General features: G+C 36.7%; 1 pseudogene; it reads left to right on the plus strand.

The window, feature by feature from the left end:
* The first annotated feature begins 264 nt into the window (after nt 1–264).
* Nucleotides 265–20,952, plus strand: part of LOC135709394 (uncharacterized) — a 48,838-nt pseudogene continuing 28,150 nt past the window's right edge.

Genomic DNA, 20,952 nt, shown 5'->3' on the forward strand with positions numbered 1-20,952 from the left:
CAACCGCGTTAAAAAAAGTGGTCAGGTTTTGACCACTTATAACTCTGTCATTAGTGGAAGGATTTTAATTCTAAACATGCCAATTGATTGGAAAGTTCTTTATAAATCTGATTAAATGAACACTTTATCAATTTTTAATAGGTCTCTATTGAAAATTACACAAATGTCAACTGTTACAATGGTGATCAAAATTATCACCGATTGACTGCAAAAAGCGCTTTCCCTAATACAGATTTCAAAATGCTTATCCAATCACCGTGTGTGATGGTGTCCGGTCAGTCGTCATCATCATCAGCAGCATCAGCAGTGCTTTCGGCACGTGGCGTTGAAAATTGTTCTGCAGTACACAACGCAAACAGCGAGCTGCATCCCAAAGAAGTCACAACGCTACTGATCGGATTCAGTAGCCCTTCGTGAGTCACTGTGTCACATCTATGCCAAGCGCGTCACCCTCGTTCCAAACAACATACAGCTCGCCAGCCTCATCTGTGTTGAACACCGTAATAGCTCAGCATTACTCAACCGTCACGACAAAACGGTTCTTTTCAGGACCACCATAAATTATTGTTGTTTTAGAGTTAATTTTCATTGAACGTTAGCTCGCCTTTGCTGCCAGCCACATCACCCCAAAGCTCTTTGATAATGTACCCAGCAACCAAACGTTTGTGGTCAAATGCGTAAGAGTATTGAAGTGGTGCATACAAATTCTCGCAATGACCGAATAGCACATGACCACTTCGTATTAAGGTAGGGTTTTCTCCAGGACACTAGAAAAAAGTAAATAAATTTCGAATTTATATGATAGAAAAATTCCTCCAATTTCTTATAAACCAAAAATTGACAATTATTTAGACTTGAAGAAAGATTTAAAACCTCGATAAAACTTGAAATGTTACTTGGGATTTGATCATGCAAACAGACTAACATTTCTGGTGCTCCCAGAACGTATTTGAACCTCTCTGGGGTCTTCTAAGCAGCACTGAAGTTGGCAGATACCTATTAAACTGAAACCTCCATTTACGAACCAAACCGAGGGTTCACAAATCGAATTAGTGCGTAAAAAACTTCGTTATTTGGGATTTACTTCTCAAAAAAAGTTTTTTGAAAATATTGGAATCGGAGGTCTCTCCACAATCTTGAATTTCACCATGGTGTCAGACATCTATTTCCAATCCCCACACGTCACCCCGATTCCAAAAATACCCACATTGTGGGGTATTTGATAATATTTCCCAGTTTTTCTATAACCGGATACCGCCATCTTGGATTTCAAAATGGCGTCAGACATGGATTTCCAGTCTCTACACGTCACCGGGGTTCCAGTAATACCCATATTGTAGAGTGTTTGACAGAATATCCATGTTTTCTCTGACCAAATGCGGCAATATTTGATTCCGAAATGGCTTCAGACATCGATTTCCGGACTATACCCTAATAAACAAATACCATGGGTGAATGGTTTGGATGATTCCCCGAACATGTCGTTAAGCTCTTTTGTATGGTTATTTGTATTAGGGTACACATCACCCCCATTCCAAAAATACCCATATTTGGTTTCAAGTTTTTTCGGTATTCGAAAGCCACCATCATGGATTTCAAAAAGGTGTCAAACATGAATATCCAGTCCCTAAACGACACCTCGGTTCCATAAAATTACCCATATTGTGGGGTATTTGGCAAGCCCCAGCTTTCCGTTCTCTTTGGGGTTTGCTTCGTAAAAAACTCCTCGTTAGTTGGGATTTACTGCGTAAAAAGAGGGACGTAAACTGAATGCCGCGTAAAACAAAACTTCGTAAGCGGAGGTATCAGTGTATTCACTTTTAATATTTTCGAAGCTCACTGTATATGTAATTAATTACGGCTCTCAGGAGTTCTTCATGCATCGAGCTCCTGAGTTTCATTATCTCTCTTATTATCTTAGAATTTATCTGAGAAGATCAATGAACTCCAGGCAAGTTCAGAAAGCTGAATTGAAGTTTTATGCACTCCAGGGCAGTCTTGATTTTTTTTTGACGTGTGACTACGTCTGTGATTTCTATATGGGGGTACACTTTGTGAAAACCAAAAATGTAACAGGTAACAAAATTATGAAAGATTTTGAACGTTAATAACTCAGCTGCCAATTGACCAATTTCAATAATTTTATAGCCAATCGATCAAAAATATTTCTACGCATCTGTTAAATTTTAAAAAATTATCATTTTTCAAAATGTCACAAATGTGCAGCTGTTGCTATGATAATTAAAATGATCACCGATTGCCTGCGAAAAGCGATTTCCCTAGCAAAGATTTCAAAGTTGAATTCCATCCGGTTGGTGGTGTTTCCCAATACACAACGAAAGACTCCCCGCAAGCAGCACCGGGTAAAGCAGGTGCATAAGAACGCCTATCAATGGTTGTTGGGTTCTGCCCTGACCGGCGATTTGCGACCTCTGTGCACCTGAACACCGATTCTTACCTCCACGCGGTGCCCGGTGGGGTTGCTGGCGGTGATATTTGCCGTCAGTAATGCGAACAAGAACGGGGGATCATCGTTGTCACCAAAGCACTATTGTCAATAAATCGGTAGTGCCCGTGATGACGATGACAGAGTAAAAAGGTTATAGCCAACTCTAAGTAGCCTGTGATTATCGCTACCTGGGGATGCTAACCGGCTGGGTCTGGTTACGACTTGGCCGTCCTGAATGAACTATCTCCACCTCCTCAAGGTGGTTTGTTTAAAAGGACGTTAATAAATGGAAGCAGAAGCCCGCAAGCTAGCTATCAAGGCTGCCCACAACCGCTGATCAGATTCAGTTCCATTCATCGTGTGTGGTGGTGTCCGGTCATCGGCATCAGCAGCAGCAGCAGTACTTTCGGCTCTTGGCATTGAACAGTGTTCTCCAGCACACAACGAAAACCTGCCAGTAAGCAGCTAGCTGCAGCCCACATGAGCATCCATATAAGGAGAAAGAAACTGCACCACTATTGATCGGAATCAGTAGCTCTTCGTGAATCATACTAAAGAGTATAAACAGAGAGATCCCCGCTCAAATTCCTATTCCTACACAAAACACATGCTCCTGCTGAAGTTAACAAGTAACATTTATATTATATAAGACCACATAGTCCTGCGTCACCATTGCGTACAACCCCATAGGGCTGTCCCTTGTAGTTTTTTGATAAATTTCCTGAATTTCAAAGAACGGCTGTGGCCATCAGAGAAAGTCGATGGAATTTGGAGGAACTTCATTGCAGTTTTTGAAATCTCTGAAATACTCAGAAAACACCTAACAGATGTTCCTACTACAATTACAGACGGATTAGTGAACTGGGAAATGTGGAAACTTTTAGAGAAACTTCCTTTATTTTAAACATCAAATAATATCAGTGAATTTGGAAGAAGCTCAAGGATTGCAGTTTAGGAAATATCAAAAAGACTCAAGGGACATCTCAAGGCAGTTTTGGAGAAAATTTAGGAACCTCAGAAAATCTATCCAATGACTTAAAAGATCCTCAGGCAAGCTTAGAGTAAGTTTATATAAGTTCAAATCAATCAAAGAGTCGTCAAGAGATCTTCAAAGAAATTTAGAGAACTAAAAAAAAAAGTTAGCAAATCATGGGAATGCTTAGGAAATTGCAATTAAGATCTAAAAAAATTAGAATCTCATAGAAGTGTAGGAAATTTTGTGAAGTTCAGAAAGTTACAAAAAAGTCAAAATGGAGTTAAATAGAACTTCAAAAAATCTTCGAAATTGCGAATTATTAAGAACAATAGGGGAAATGCATGTAATGTCTAAATGCTCCTAATTTGGGTCCATACATAAATTCAGCAATCGACTAAATTTTCAATAGCGAACAAAAATATCCATTAGTACGGTCCCAATGACGCGTTCATCTAGATAAAATTGATAAATAGCAGATTTTTGGCGGTGGTCTTAGATCCATAAGCCAACATTAGAGGCATTTCTCCTAAGTGTTTATGTAAAATGAGCATTTGCAACCCAGCTCTGAGCATGCTTGGCATGCACAGTTGTACACACTAACTGCTCATTTGGTAATAACTTTTCACTCAGATGATGAAATTTATTTTTCTTTAAGGGGAATCTTACCGGGCCGAAAATAAAAAAATATTTTCGGTACATTTTTATTTCTTTAAAAATATTGGGAAAAAATATCAAAAATCAAAGAAAATCAGTTTGTTCCTTAGATTTTTGTCAAAAATTACATGTAAATTTTTTTTTCTATCTCATCATGAAAAAAAATTGGACCCTCAGCAAAACCGAAAAGTCGATGTTTTGTGGTTTTTTGAGTCCAACTTTATGCCATAATGACTTATAAAAAATGTTTTTAAACGTGAATTTTCTTTGAAAAATTAAAAAATATGTGATTTTCTTAAAATTTTGATATCTTTTTCCAATATTTTTAGAAAAATCAAAACGTAATTATTTTTTTCGGAGAGGTGAGCTTCCCCTTAAAGTAATTGATAGATTAGGCTCATAGTTTACTGAAGATATGCGAAGATTAGGTGAAGCTTAAGATTTGAATCAACACTAATCAATTCAACACTTAAATTCCGAGATGTATAGTGAGCATTTCTCATCTAATTTTTACAACGCAAAAACAAATACAGTTTACTACTAGAATTAAAATCTACTTTTTTTACATATCTATAACAAGCTTACACTCAATTCTATCTACTGCTGCAAACAGAACTATGTTCCGTCAACGGTGTGTAAAGTTATTAGCAAATGAGCAGTTCGTGACCAAAACTGTGTATGCCAAGCATGGCTCTGAGATAACATTACCCCTGACAAATACAGACATTTCCTTAGGTTCCGTAGACATTTTGCAAAAGTATCTCACATCCTTGATTAATTCAAGCTAGGTAGCTGACCAAGCTATCCCAAGCAGGTGAAAATAACTTTTTGAGTACGATCATGGGTCCATTCCGCTATCATGCTGAGGGCAATGGTTGTAACCTTGCATCTTAAAAACATGACTTACGGTTCTGTATACTACCTACCGAAGTCTTCTTGAATTATTTTCTCTGTGAAGCATTTCTATAATTTGGGGAGAATTCACCATAAAATTTCTCCACCGATGAATTTCACTTAGATTTTGCAGTCAAATGGAATTAAATTCGACATTCATACCATTAGAGAGCTCTATACTTATTGTGATGAAACCAATTGGCTTTTCAACATATTGATTTAAATGTATTTTTGTTTTATCAGAAGGAGGCTGCATGTAGGGGAAAAGGCTCTAAAGAAGCATTCATCAATTATGTCACGTAAAATTATGGCGAAAATTAACTCCACCTCGCCCTCTGTCACATATTGTCACACATTCTCAATCATCCTATTGAAAATGACGTCACGGTATCACAAACCCCTTTCTAAATATTTTGAACTATGATTGGCAATTAATTTTATAGATAATTTTTAGAAATAGTAGATCAATTTCATGACAGCATGTATTTTCATGGGAATCTTCATTATTTTTTAGTTGAAGATACTAAACGTCTAATATCAGAGTTAAAGCGAACATTTTATGCATAGATGAGGAGATGAAAAAGTAGAGCTGATAGTTGCGTTATAGTACAGCAGTGTTAAAATTGTTTGTAGAAAGTAGAAAGCGAGCAAAGGACGATTTTGAGGAAGGTACGAATCGGGTCGAGTATCACCTTTACCAAACTCATTCGTTGTTGAGGGATGGTGAGGGGTGTACATCGGTGGGACATGAGTAAATCGGCGATCATCTCTTTTGTCAGTGGTGGCGGGGGGAAAAACCCCTCGGCATCCCTCATCAACGGATGAGTTTTGTATATGGATGCTCGACCCTATTCGTGGCTTCCTCAAAATTTACCTTTGCTCGCTTTCCAGAAAAATTCCATGAGAGTTTTGGGAAGAGCTCTAGAAGAGTTTTAATTAGAACTTGAACCCAATTGTAGAATTGTTAAGAAGTTGTGTGGAAAACTCCATGACGATTCCCATGTCATATTGCAAGTTTTATCGAGGTTTTAAAGCATGCTACAAGTCTAAATTGTGACGTACAGAACCCTCATAAAACCAACATTGCAACTTGGGTTGTGAAGAGGATTTCAGGATCCGCAAACATTATCAAAGGAATCGAATTTTGAGCTTTATGAAAATTTGGGGCAACCTTCTACCAGAGATGTTCAGAAAACTAGGTAACTCATTATCTTAGGTAGAGCATAACTAAGACCCTTTTTTCTCGAGGTTCTAGATGACAAAATCTAAAAATAATTTTGCAAGGCAAAATTTCACTGGTAAGATACGTCATTTTAAACTACCCGAATGATGTGGTTCCAAGGGCATCTCGAGAATAATGTTTAGGCTATTTTACGGAAAATTTTGAAGAATTGAGAGGAGAACTTAAAGATCTGAGAAGTATTTCATTAGAATTTGGAGGTGAACTGCATGAGTGCACTCCTGGAATAATAATGAAAAAAGTCGAAGATAACCTTAGGATGCATTCCATTAATTTAATGGAGTGTTCTGTAGTGAATTTTTCGGACTGTTCTATAGAAATTAAGAAACCCCCAGAGAGAATCTCAAATTTATTTTAGAAGAATTCTGAAAAGAACTCTGAGAGGGAAATTTTCAAAAAAAATTAAATTAAGAATCATTCCCAGGGTGTCGATTTCCTGAAAAACCTGGAAAGTCAGGGAATATCAGGGAATTCCTTTTCGGTCCTGGAAAATCAGGGATTGTCAGGGAATTTCATTCAAAGTCAGGGAAAGATTTCTTTATAACAGAAACATATTAATAAGTATGGCTGACTTCGCTAGTTTCAAACAACTTAATTGCTCGTTGTAGTTTGAGGATGGTTTTAAATTTCAAATTTTAAATAGAGTTGCGAAGTTGTGGTTGTTCAATGCTTGCTGTTGCATTTTTGAAAGTGGAGCAAAAGTAACTCAAATAATAGGGTATTTCGATGATTTTGAGCCTATTATAAATTCAGCTCCCACTGGGTGTTGTCACATTCCTGAGTTGAATCGAGATAAAAATTCAGTTCCGTAGAGAGGCTAGACGTTGTTAGTTGTTGAAAAAACAAGCTGCTTATGGAAATGTGCGTTCCTTAATAGATGTTATACCCAATTTCGCCTGAGCTTTCAAGTAGATTCTGCGTCTGCTCTATCCACCTGTGTTCCACAAAAAACCCATCCCTTGAGTGCATTGGAGCGCTTTTGAGTAAATGAAAGAATGATTAAGAGTTAAGCTGGGCTTAGACAAGGCATCAATTGAATTCAATTGGCTTGAAAAGTTGAGCCCGGTTCATTTTTTTTTAATTCAAGTGAGCTAAATGGCATAGTTTACACGTTCAAGTCAATTGAATTCAACTGAGTTGATCAACTGACTTGCCTTGTTGAAACCCAGTTTTAAGAGAAGATAATGATTTTTCTTCTTAATACTTCTAGTTCTTGTTCCTATTTGTGTTCCTAACAGCTTGATTAGCTCAGAGAAATAAATAAATGAGAATTTAGGATAATGGTCTTGCTTGGGAGGTATTTTTTTTATTGCTTGGAGTAGCACTTTTATGATTGAGTAATGATTCAAAGATACGTAGACAAGAATTGCTTTGACAGCATAGAGTGGCTGCGTGAAGTATTCTAGGTCTTCATTGAAAACCTGAATAGCTCGTAAAATAAGCTTCACAGTAAAGCGTCATTTTTACTATTTCCCACCGGAGGAGACCGCCCGTGAAGCTTTTGGTTAAACATATTATCCGGTATAATTTTCTTATGGAGCTGAGTCTCAAAATGTGCTCAAGGCAAAACAAATATAATGGGATTAAAAACAAGTGTTTCATATGTGAAATGCAGAGTGACCAGTGAACCGGGAAAACCGGAAAAAGCTGGAATTTGAAGTCACCGGGAAAATCCCACGAATTTAGTTGACAAATCTGGAAAAATATACCTCGTTCTTTCTTCGGAAACAATAAGATTTCAAGACCCTTGGACTGGTCTAGATTTTCAGGATAACTACAGTCACTTTAAGGAGATAACACCAAGATGTTTCTGAGAATATTTTCTAGGGAGCTTTAGGAAAAACTCTAGCAGAGTTTTTTACTAGATCTCCCAAGAGTAAAGAGGATTCCAGGATTCTTGAAAAATACCAAGGAACGCGAATTTCGATGGTATAATTCCAAAATAATTATGCGAAGATCTATAGGGATAGTCCGAGTATAATTCCAAGCACATTTGGAAAGGAATTTCTAGAGAATGTTAATGAGAATTCCATGCAATTTTCAGAATAATTTAAAGGAGACCACCAAGATAATTCTGAGCAAAATTTGGAGACAACTCTCGGCGGGAGATGGTGTTGGCAGGGGGATTACAAGTTTTGCTCAAAAAAAAAACTAATAGGCTCTTTTCAATTATTGGTCTGAGGTGAATTATACGGAGAATTTCATTCAAATATAACAAATTCGCTGGAGCTTAAAATTCATAGAAAGTTCTATAGAGAATTTCTGTGCAAAAATTTCAAGGGCTTTCCAGAGAAAATTTCAAATTTATTTTAGAAGAATTGATCTATGTGAAAGCAAATTAATCTAAATGAAAGCCTTGAGAACAATGAAATAAAAGCCTGTCAAATTTTGAGCGAAATTTTCATACACAAATTGTGAAGACTTCAAACCTGTCGCAGATCCAAATTCAAGATCCAGCAAAAGTGTTGCTGTCTTAGAAATTACCCATTTAACCTTGGGCTTAATCGCATTCAGATTTGTGCTTAATTAAAATACCTAAGCAGCAATAATTTCCAAAATTACGCGAGAAAAACACGAAAATTGCTAACCGAGATTTGCTGGTCACCTGAAGATGAAGGAGATTTGGATGAATGTATGTCTCTAGGGTAGAATGCGGATCCTTTCCGTTCTTGGTAACACGAGATTTCTGTCTTTTTTTGCATTCTATAAAATGTATTAAACGCTTTATTTAATTTGAAATTGTGCTGGACCACTCTTCATGGGTTAGAGGTCCGTGGGGTATTTTATTGAAAAAATGTCCATAAAGCACTAATATATGCTGAGGAAAGTTATAGCTTAGGCGTTTTGTTGCCAAAACCGGGTAGGTACTGTACTTGGAAGTTTTTTTTTGAAAATTACCGGAAAATCAGGGAATATCAGGGAATTTTGTCTTCTTCGTTGCGTCGACATTTCCCCTAAACAAAATGATTCTACTAAAATCTTGATAATAGTTTTTACCGAATTTTAAAGGCAGTAAGATTTAGACTTAGACATAGAACTTTGACCTAGAATTTAAACATAGACAAATTTTGAAGATCGAGTTTTTTTTCTGCGAATTCAACATCCTGAAAAAAATATCCACATATCAATTTCTATTTAAGGTTGGTTTTAAAAAGGTTTATAAGAATAAGAATGCACTTGAAGGTGATAGTAAAACCGGAATTACCGCATGAGTATACACTGTTTGAAATAGCCATGTTAATTTCTACGATATACAGCGCACACGTAATTAGCGCTAGATTTGGCGAAAAATTTACACGTAATTTAAAGTAAATTTAAACGCGAAATCACATAAATCAGCAACGCTGTATGCAAGCTTACAAATCATGTCGTTGGTTGAAATTCAGATTTTTTCTATGTAGCTGTCTTTGTAATGTCCCCATAGACCCATTGATCCGTTCGGCTTCGCATTTTTTTTTGTACATAATTTTAATGCACATCGCTCAACGGAAAATTTTAAAAATTCCAAAAAATCGAAAAAAACGGGGAATGTAAAATTTGGATATGTGGGTATTTCTTGACTCCCGTTGACGTAGAGTATAATTGTTCTTGCCACAAAATAATGCACTAATGCAACAAATGTACGGACTTAGTAATATCTCAATTAAGAATCGAGGAAGTGCTCAAGTAACACTAAATTTAGAACAGACGAAAAGTCCAAGTGGCGACGGTATAAAGCCAAAAAAGAAGATCGTATGCTATTTAAATTAAACTTATGTTTTCTTTTCAAATTGGGTACTGCATTATTGTGCCTTTTATCATACGGAGCGATCGAAATATGTAAAAGTTGAGACTGTACCGAAAACTAAAATCCCATTAAAGAAATTGAGCACATCGAGTTATAGAGATTTGTCTGTTATCACTTTAGACAATGTTATAGCACTATGTGACTTGTCAAGGGATGAGATTAAATCCTAAGACTTCCAGCATGAGATGTCATTGATGCATTGATGCCAACCCTGTCCGAATTTGATATATCATAAATCAGGTTAACTAGCATAACAATATTATTCCCTGATTTGACATACTATAAAATTACCAGAAACAATGTTCAAAATGTTAACAGAACAAATCAACATACTTTCATGAATTACTGCTAAAGAATTTAAAAATAAAAATTGTAAACATATAAAAAAAAACCCGAATTTATCCACCTATGGTGTGATCAGACCCTTCTTACTTATTCAAGTTTATTTATTTTATTGTCATTATCAGTGACCAAGCCCCCCACCCCCGTGTCATCCAGTGACGCTACGCCACTGCCTGGGGGTACCCGGAATATATCCGGGTGTAGTCTATTTGGTGAGGCTACCAATCACCTTATCATCGTATTTTAATGTGATTTAATGGGTTTTAATTCAATTCATATTCAAGCAACTTCCCCGGGGTACCCGGAACATGTCCAAGTGTGTCCAATGTGGTCTGGAACACTTAACACGACTTCGCATTGATCTTATTTTTGAATTCTGTAGTAATTTGATGTGTCGCATGATGGTTTTGATACGTTTTCCGTTAAATCCAGCGTGAAGGCCCATATTCACCGGATATTATTCCGGCCATATCTCCGGAACCAGTTCACCGATTCCAAAACCGTTCAATAGCGTTCAATGGGATCCCAAGACCTATCATTTGGCGCCAAGTTTGTCCAAATCGGTTGAGCGGTTGCTGAGAAACGTGAGCGCATTCATTTCGTTACATACACACACACATACACACATACACACATACACACGTACACACACACACACACACACACACATACATGTTCCGATCTCGTCGAGCTGAGTCGAATGGTATATGACACTCGGCCCTCCGGGCCTCGGATCGATAGTCGGTTCTTCAAGTGATATCTATACCCTTCTTTGTAAGAAGGGTAAAAAGTATCAGCAGTGCGGGGGTGTAGTGGTAAGCGTGATTGCCTCTCACCCCAAAAGGCCTGGGTTCAGTCCCAGTTGGCACCGCTGGGATGTTCTGAGGCCTAAAATCTATGATCAAGCCTTCCTTAGGAAGGGAATTAATGCCGTTGGTCCCCGGTTCATGAGTTGATGGGTCGATAGGTAGGGTCCAGGTGTGGAAGCTGCCTCCCTGGCGTCGGTAGCATTGGTACTCAGTACGGAAAAGAAAATAAAAGTACATTCTTCTACTCTGAACGAATCCTAAAAGTCTTTCGAACTGCCTTAAAATGCATTTTGGAATTGTGATGTTACTCAATTCTTGCTCATAGATTCTGGTCTTTAGTGTTTTGCCGAAAATGGATAATAAATTGGTATTTTAAATAAAATTCATGTTAATCTATCTTCATCCAAATTTATTTCACGATTGTTATTCCTGAAATAATTAAGTTAATTCACAATATATGGAGACAAAATTAGCCATGCATGCCAACAGACCTGTTATCCCATCCGAAGTGCCCTTAGATCATGTTCATGTTCGTCTGCTGTAAGACCTTGCCAAGTGAACCTCCCGCACCAAAGCCCCCTGGCCGTCCATCCCACCAGTGAAATGCTATGCTTGTTACGATACGCCCCGCTTCTTGACAGCCAACACACGACCTAAAACGTAATAATTATAAAAATCACCCGCAACAACATACTCCTTCCCGGCCCAATCCAGCAAAGAGTCTCCCACTCATCGTCTGCCGTTGCTGCCGTTGCCGTTGCTGCACTCAACTCGAAATCGTTTTGACTTTTCTTCTCACTGTGGCAGCAGCGGCGGCGTGTGAATCTAATTGCAGTAAACGCGCGCGCACTCGCCGACAGGCACAGCTTACAGATTCAACGGCTGCATAGAAGCCCCGGACCGAATCGGAAACGATAATTTACATCAAGATCTGCTGTAAGTGCAAATACTGCCTGCACCTTCCCGTGTCTCATGAACGGTGGGGAAAAGCGGTGATCAAAGTTGGGCTCGTATTTGCAGTCCTATTCAAATGAGAGCGAAAGGAATTTCTAGGATTCAAACTACCGATCGACGCTACGCTATGCTGCCACAACGGAACAACGGAAATGGCCTCGACCTGACGTTGCCGTGTTGGTCTTGGTTGCCGCAGCAGAGTCGTGTGGCCCGGAGAAATGTTCGCTCTTTCACTTGATCGACATTTGATTATTCCCTCCGTCATCGTCGTCGGTTTGGTCTTGGCAAAAGAGTGCCCATGATCCTATCCTTACCGTCTTCCTTATTCGGGCATCCACCGACGATGGTAACTGCAGAAACGATCATTACATACGGTTTTGTAATCTAACATGATGCTCGGAAACTATTCCACCCTCTCCCAACGAATTGTGTTCCGTCCGACAATTGGCCGATTGCATCACCACTGCGACCACGCTAGAGAGCCGAGGAAATGGATCCAATGCTGGCTGAAGCTGCCGCTGAAGGTCGTCCGTCGTTAGATGTAGCGCAGGTTTGCTTTCCATCAGGTGATTATAATTTAAGCACCGATGTTTGTGACGATTTACGAGCTATTATCATGTAAATTAGCTTGAGCCGACCAACCAGCTCGGGTGAAAAGCTGTCAGGAGGGTATTTTATAAATTGTGAATGTGGACGATCGGCGAAGACAGGGCCGAGCCGCTGCTGATGGTGGTCCGTTAAGGAGGTGACCGTGAATTGGATTGCTGAAAGATTGGAGGTACCCTGTCGGTTATGGATAGGGGGAGTATGCTGGCGAAATTTACGCGATGTTTCATGCATTTAATGAATATTTATTGGAGGTAGTGGAAGGTAATGAATCGTTCCGAAGCTTAAAATTAATATTGATAATATGCGATAAATTTGCAATTAGATTCCTGGAAACACAATTTGGGAAGGTGCTGCAAGTGTACTCAGACACCTCCTGAGTTTGATGTTGAAATTTCAATGATGTTTGCTTGAAGTTACGTGAAGAAACCGATGTAATTTAAGAGTCACAAGTATGAATCAAGAAATGCTTTATAGCTTCAATGCAAGATTTTATCACTGTTGTGCTGTCTGATTTTTACGATTATAAAGTGATGTTAAAACCTAACGGGGATGAACCGGAGACAGGTTAAACGGCTATTAAATATTGTCTACTGATTGATGATGTAAATTATATTATTTAATTCAAATACAAATATCTCATATGTACTTCTGAGAAACTATGAGGAATTATACTCTATTTAGAGTAATTTGTGTTTTTTTAGTACTCTATAGATAATAGTATTGCTTTGGAAAAGATCGAATTAATCAGTACAGAGCGACGGAGAATGATAAAAGTATTATTTGGAACAAATTTTGAAAATAGTATGTGTGAATTTCGACCCAATTTTACAAAACTTCGTATATCTCAGTTATTTGAAGATGTAGGTACAGCTTTCATGTCTTCAGCATTTTTTTATAAAATTGTTACGTTCGTCATGTATGCGACCAAAACCTGCACTAATGTTATCCTCAAATTGTTAGGGCTGTTCATAAGCCACGTAGACACTGTCTGCAGTCCATTAATTAACAAAAAAAAATGGATGGACGTGGACAATCGTGGGGAGATGAGACGGGTCTAATACCACTCAAAAATTGCCTACGTATGTTATGAGCAGCCCCTAACTAAGCCAATAATTTTAGCTGAAGACGTCAACGCAATTGAGTGCAATGCCAATCTCAAATTTCTAAGCAAATTTTTTGAACTTTTGCCGATCAAGAGTAATTGGCGATTTTCTTTTAAAAAATTGACCTTTTTTAATGTTTAGTTCTATCTCAAGTTGAGGCAAACATATAAAATATATTTTGTTGACATTTGAAAGAGCTCATTCCAGTCTCAGAATTTCATACACAAAATTGAGTTTTGTTTCTTATCGCAAAACATTAGACTTTTTTTTCTCCTTGATTTGTTTTCCGTCGATCTTGTTTTCCGTGCTGAGCACCAATGCCAGGGAGGCAGCTCCCACACCTTGACCCTACCTATCGACCCATCAACTCATGAACCGAGGACCAACGGCTTTACTTCCCTCAGAGATATTATGCTTCAGAACATCCCGGCGGCGCCGATTAGGATTGAACCCAGTACTGCTGGGGTGAGAGGTAATCACACTTACCACTTCACTACCGGTGCCGCTAACATTAGACTTGTGTTTTTGTCATTAAGGTGACTATTTCCATGTTCAAGAGGCCCACAAAATCTATTTTTTAGTCGATTTTTTTCTCTTCAAAAATGATTTTTTTTTCAAAAATTCAAAATTTTTGAAACATTGAACTTTATATAAAAATATAATAATATTTAAAAAATGGGGTTTTGTACTGGAAAACATATATTGTATATGATTTTTTATGGTCTTCGTGGTTTGTAGACAGAGGGCACAATATGTGTTTATATTTTTCCTTGAAAACTTAGGCTTTTTACACCACATATCAAAAATCAGCAATTCGTTTTTTTATTTTTATTTTTTTTTTAATTATCAAGTTTTGGGATTTTTGCTCAATACTCCTATGCGACGATAAATACTACCATGCATTGTGACCATGTTACAGTCACTGTAACTCAATAAATTATGAATTTAAAAACAAGTATTTTTAATAAACGATTTTTTGACCACCCTATCATGGAAATGATCATCCTTATGAAAAAATAAGAAACATAGCGGTCTCATATTTTTCGATAAGGAACAACACTACCACATTTTTAGGAAATTCTGAGAACCTCAATATCGTTTTTTAGATTTATGTTATATTTTAATTTCTTTAGAATCGTCAAATTGGTCAATTTTGAACACATAACTTGGTTTAACTGCTTTATGAACAGAGATACAGACAGTGGCAACAAAACATGCGTCTCATGAAGTTTAAAAAGTCTATCATAGATGAATTTCATTAAAGAAAAATCTGATATACATATTAGCATAAAAAAGTAAGTGGTTGTATCCAAGACACGACCGTAGATTTGACGTATCAATCACTTTTGCAGGCAATTGGTGATAATTTATCACCACTGTAAGAACTGGACCTTTGTGTAATTTTCAATAGTGACCTATTGAAAATTGATAAAGTGTTAATTTCAGCAGATTCGATTGCCTTGTTTAAAATTAAAATCCATCCGCTTTGACTAAGTTATGGTTAAAACCTAACCACTTTTCGTAGCGCAGTCAATTTTGGTTTTTCGAAATTTCACCCCCCAATATATTGCCAAAAGACGTACTTCTCCGTCAAAAGAGCATATTGTTATTAGAAGAACGTCAATAACGGCAAAAGGGATCAACACAATTTGCGCCTTTAAACGTTCTTCAAGTTATCGAAAGATAATTTTGCCGAGAAGTTTTACGTAAAAATACAGCAAAAAAGCTGTGTTTTATTAAGAGAAACCCTGCGTCAATTCAGGAAAATTGCTCTAAACCAGTCAATTCAAGGTATACAATAACGTTTTTTTTTTCATCAAATTTGCTTGAAATTAGCTGAGCTACAACTTTGCCGCAGAATATACACCATTTTTTCTGCAAACTAAAACAACATTTTTTGAATTCAATGATAATAAGAATCACCCTATTATGAATTTACTTCAAAATTAGGGCTTGGTAAGGAACAACTTTGTAGAAGATACTTATTTTGCCAACGTTGCAATTTCAGGCAATAACTAAATGCATCTTTCCTGATAAATTTCCATTATGGGTCACTGTGCATTGGCCACACCCAGATATGTTCCGGGTTCCCTCTGGGAAGTGGAAAGAAACTGACTTGAACTAAACTCATAATGCAGTACCTCAAATCACATGAGAATTCAAAATCAAAACCATCTGTAGCCTCATTAAGGGTCTTAGCTCACATTGCTTATACTTGGATATGTTTCTGTTTTCCCCGGGAATGTGGTCAGAATCTGACTTAAATTAAAAACCTCCATGCGACACTTCACATCACAAGACATCTCAGAAATAAGATCATTGGAAAAAAAAAATCCGGGTTCCTCTGGAGAAGTGGCCAAAATCTGACTTGATTTAAAACCCATCATGCGATACCTCAAATCACATGAGAATTCTATAGTCTTATCAAGTTTCCAGGACCACATTGGACACACTCGTACATATTCCAGGTTCCTCCAGGGGAAGTGACCAGTATCTTAATCTACCAAAAATCCATCATTAAATCCCATGAGAATTGAAAAATAAGATCATTAGTAAGGTGATGGATCATTAAGCCATCATATTTAGGTTTTAATTTTCGTCATACGACATCTGCGCTATTGCTGTTTGTGGACATAAATACTAAATGGAGTCCACATATGATCGAAATGATGACGGACATGCACTATCGCTTCAAATTTTTCAGAGTACAAATCTCGGAAACTATATGAACTTCACGCTTTGCAAATGCAACTGCATGATTGCTGCACTGCATCATACGTTGGGATCCAGTTTCATATGTTTATTGTTGGAGCTGATATTTGTACTCCGTATTTTGTTAAGTGAGCAAACGATTCATTGGAAATAAGGCCTGAACAGAATACCTTAAGAAATAATCAGTAGCAAATAAAGAAATTGAAATTATGTTGATGCATTTTTCATCCAACATGTTAAAACCCATTACGCCAATAAGCCGCAAAAGAACCGTTCGTGTTTCAAAGAAGGAAACAAATCTGCTATGAATAATCTTAAGTTCTAAATGTCATCAGATGAAAACTTTTGGTATAATTTTCACAATCTTAGGTTTCAAATCGAGAATCTTCAAATTAGGAAATAGTTTGATGAATGTCGCTACGGTTGAAAACTGGAAAAACTCACTAGCGAAAATCGGGTTTATTCTCGTTTTATACGTATAGCTGTTAATTTGTTGTACCATGTACCTCTTGCATTAGTATGATTGTGCGGCAAGTTCCCTTTTAGTTTATTTATTTATTTCCATTTCGTCAAGCCAGTGTAGACTACATACAATGAGTATTACAATGTTTACTTACATACTATGCATTAATTCTATTCTGTTTTAGCTTAGTTTTTATTTGCTGCTTGGACATAGTGATGTCAATAGTTCCGCAATGCAAATTATATAGGCGCATCATTCGATTGATTGGGCTATTTTTTGCAAAGTTTGTTCTGTACGATGTTTCTGAAAATAAATTCCGTGTTCTAAGATATCGACAAGGTGAGTAAAAATTTAATTGTGCGAGAATTTCTGCCGAATCTATGCGCATTGAAATATTTAATGTCGTTGATGAAGAAAAGCATTGCAAATTGGCGGCGCTCCTTAAGTGTTTGTATATTGATGAGCATGCAGCGCGCTTCATAAGATGGTAATGGAAATGCAGTCGAATTCAATTTACGTAAAGCATATAAAAGGAATTGTTTTTGGACAGATTCTATGCTTTCTTCGTGTATGGAAATGTATGGATTCCATACTAGGTGGCAGTATTCCAGAATTGGCCTTACATAAATATGTGGTATATAAAAGCTTAATAGTGTATGGGTCTTCGAAATTATGACTGAACCTTTTGATGAAGCCTAGCATTCTGTTTGCTTTACTAATGATAGTATTATAATGTTCTATAAAAGTTAGTTTGGAGTCTAGGATTACACCTAGATCTCTTACAATTTTGCTTTTTTCTACTATTTGGTTGCCTAATGATATTTCAATATGCGGTGTTTCAATTTTTCTGCTAAATGCTATTGCAGTACATTTTTTTACGTTCAGTTGAAGTAGACTTTTACTACACCAGGTGTGGAATATATTGATTTCATTCTGGAATTCTTCTGCATCGCTAGAATTACTTATTTCCATAAAGAGCTTCATGTCGTCTGCATATACAAGCAATTTTATTTTTTAAGTATGTAGGATATGTCGTTTATGTACAAAATAAAATGAAGTGGACCTAAATGAGAACCCTGAAAGTTTATTTTGAAAGCGAACTATTTGTTTACGATGTGTTAGGTATGATTGAAGCCAATTCAAAAGTCCAGGCTCCATTCCTATTTTCTGCAATTTGAGGACTAATAATAGTATGTCGATGCGGTCAAATACTTTACTGAAGTCGGTGTATAGCGCTTCAACGTGCTTGCCACTGTCCAACGCTTTAATAATGAAAGATACATATTCTAGAAGATTAGAGGTAGTTGAGCGACCTTTAAAAAAGCCGTGCTGTTTGCTTGTAATTAGATTTTTCACCTGCTGAAAAATATTGCCGTTTACGATTGATTCAAAAAGTTTTGGAATGCAAGAAATAATAGCAATTCCACGATAATTTCAAATGTCTGATTTTGCACCTGATTTGAAAAAAGGTACCAAATAAGATGATTTCCAAATTTCAGGGAATTTTCCATTTTTCAGAGACATGTTGAAAAGACGCTCTAGAGGAAATGCGAGTTCTTCAGAAAGGTTTTTCAAAAATATGGGTGCGATGCCGTCAGGTCCAGACCCTTTCGACGCGTTTAAGTTTTTTAGTGCATTGAGGACTTCATGTTGAGAAAGTTGGTTGACAGAGATGTTTTTAGAAATTTCAGGAATGAATGCAAAGAAATCGCGGTCACGATCTTCTTCGGAAAATGTGGTGTATACTTCTTGGAAGAAATTTGCAAAGAGACTGCAAATTTCAGAAGAATTCTCGCCTACATTTGCATCCAAATTCATTCGCGAAGGAAAATTGCTGCTTTTTAATTTCGTGTTTACATAATTAAAAAAGTTCTTAGGACATGATTTGAATTCATTTTCGACTTTACGGTTATAGTCCTCATATGCAGAGTTGATGGCTGTATTTAATTGGTTGCATAAGTTGTGATAGTTTCGCAAATTGGTTTCAGTTTTTTTTCTTTTTTGTATAGTTTATGAGCTTTTTGTTTTTTATTCTTTAAATTTTTCAGTTGTGGATTGAACCATGCGGGTAGTTTATTGTTTTGTGTTCGTCTTCTTTTTTTTTGCCCAGGGACAGTGGCGCAGCCAGGATTATGCTGGAGAGGGTTTGTAAAAGTGACGTCATTAAAAAAAAGTTTGTCTTTATTGAAGTATCAAAGACATTCCAGGAATCACTTTCAATAACTTCATCAAATTATTTGAAAGCTATTTCGATTAAGCAAGCTGCTGGGTTCAATTCCCGGTCTGTTCTAAGAATTTTTCGGGTTGGAAAATTTCTCGACTTCCCTGGGCATAATAGTATGATTGGACTTGCCACACAATTATACCAATGCAAAAATGGTACAGGCATTGAAAGCTCTCAATTAATAACTGTGGAAGTGCATCTAGAACGCTAAGTTGAGAGCACGCAATAAGCTAATATGCGATATGCAATAAGCTTGGAATGCGAAGCAGAAGAAGAATAAGGAAACAATTAAAAACTCATGCAAAATATACATTCTTTCCGGAAAAATTCTCATCAAAACATTCCCGTGATATTAACTATGCGAAGAAATATCTATAAATGAAAAAAAAAAATTAAAAGTTATTTCGAATGGAAACTTTTTGGAGAGGTTGGAGAAAGCTTCCAAAGCAGTCACAAAAAATTCAGGAGAAAGTTAGAAGAAACTTCCAGAGAAAGCAGCATTGGCGTAGCTAGAAATTTTTGCTGGAGAGGACCAAAAAAAGGGGGGGGGCGCTGCAGCATTATTTTTTTTCCTTTGGTTTGTTTTTTCCGTGCTGAGCACCAATGCTCCCACACCTGGACCCTACCTATCGACCCATCAACTCATGAATCGGGGACCAACAGCTTTACTTCCCATCCGAAGGAAGGCGTGATCAGATTTGTTATGCCTCAGAACATCCCGGCGGCGCCGACTGGGATTTTGTTTTTTTTTTTTTTTTAAATACGGTTAAATAGAAACAATGGAACTGCTCTTCAATCAAAAGGCGTCAAATCTATTTGTGATTTTATTTTCCTGTTCGATACATTTCCACTTTGTCAAATAATATGAAACAGTATTGCAAGGCTTGCTATTATTTTAATGGAGAAATATTGAATTTTACTACATTTATTTCATAACGACGCTTGAGGAAGCCTTTAAAGCTTACTGATTTTGAACAAGTAATGATCATTTGTTCAAGCATTTGAAATTACATATTATCTTCATCTCAAAATGATTTTAAGAATCTCAAACTTAAGAAAATTTTCACAAAGATAATTCTCATAGTTATATAATTCCATTAATTTTGCAACTATTTTTTTAGATTGGGAGATAATCAATTAAACCTCACACATGACTAGGACTTATAATTTTAAAAATTTCTGGCTTTGAAATAGAATAAATTACATACATTTAGGAGAGATCCCAAAACCATATGTTTTCAAAATTTTCCATTCAATAACTGATGCAGATTGTAAGTATAAATTCTTCGGACTCAAATGTATATAAAAATCTCAAAATTGGATGGATTATCAGAATTCTAAGACTAAGATAAAACTGCAGATCCTTCTTAGAATGTACTTTCATTAAAAATCTAATACATGAATATTGAAAAATGAATTAAGAATTTTGATAATTATACTCCAGCAAAAATATGCCTGAAAAATATCCGAACAATTTTTTTTAATATAGAAAAATATCTCCCGGACTAGATGTAGGGAAACTTACCTATATTTTGAGACCTACATAATTTTTCTAGGGAAAAATTCTTCGTGATAAGAATAACAATAAAATTAATATTTTAAAACTGCGAAAAATCAGGAATCGCAGTCATTCAAAAATTTAAGCTATAATGTAATTTCCTTCAGATTTTAAGGCACCTAGCGGATTTTGAATTTCTAGGTTATAATATTTGATGAGAAAATGTAAACTATAAACC

Source organism: Ochlerotatus camptorhynchus, unplaced genomic scaffold, assembly GCF_037179485.1.
Source record: "Ochlerotatus camptorhynchus isolate MF236.1 unplaced genomic scaffold, CSIRO-AGI_Acam_v1.1 ptg000360l, whole genome shotgun sequence".
Taxonomy (NCBI): Eukaryota; Metazoa; Arthropoda; class Insecta; order Diptera; family Culicidae; genus Ochlerotatus; species Ochlerotatus camptorhynchus.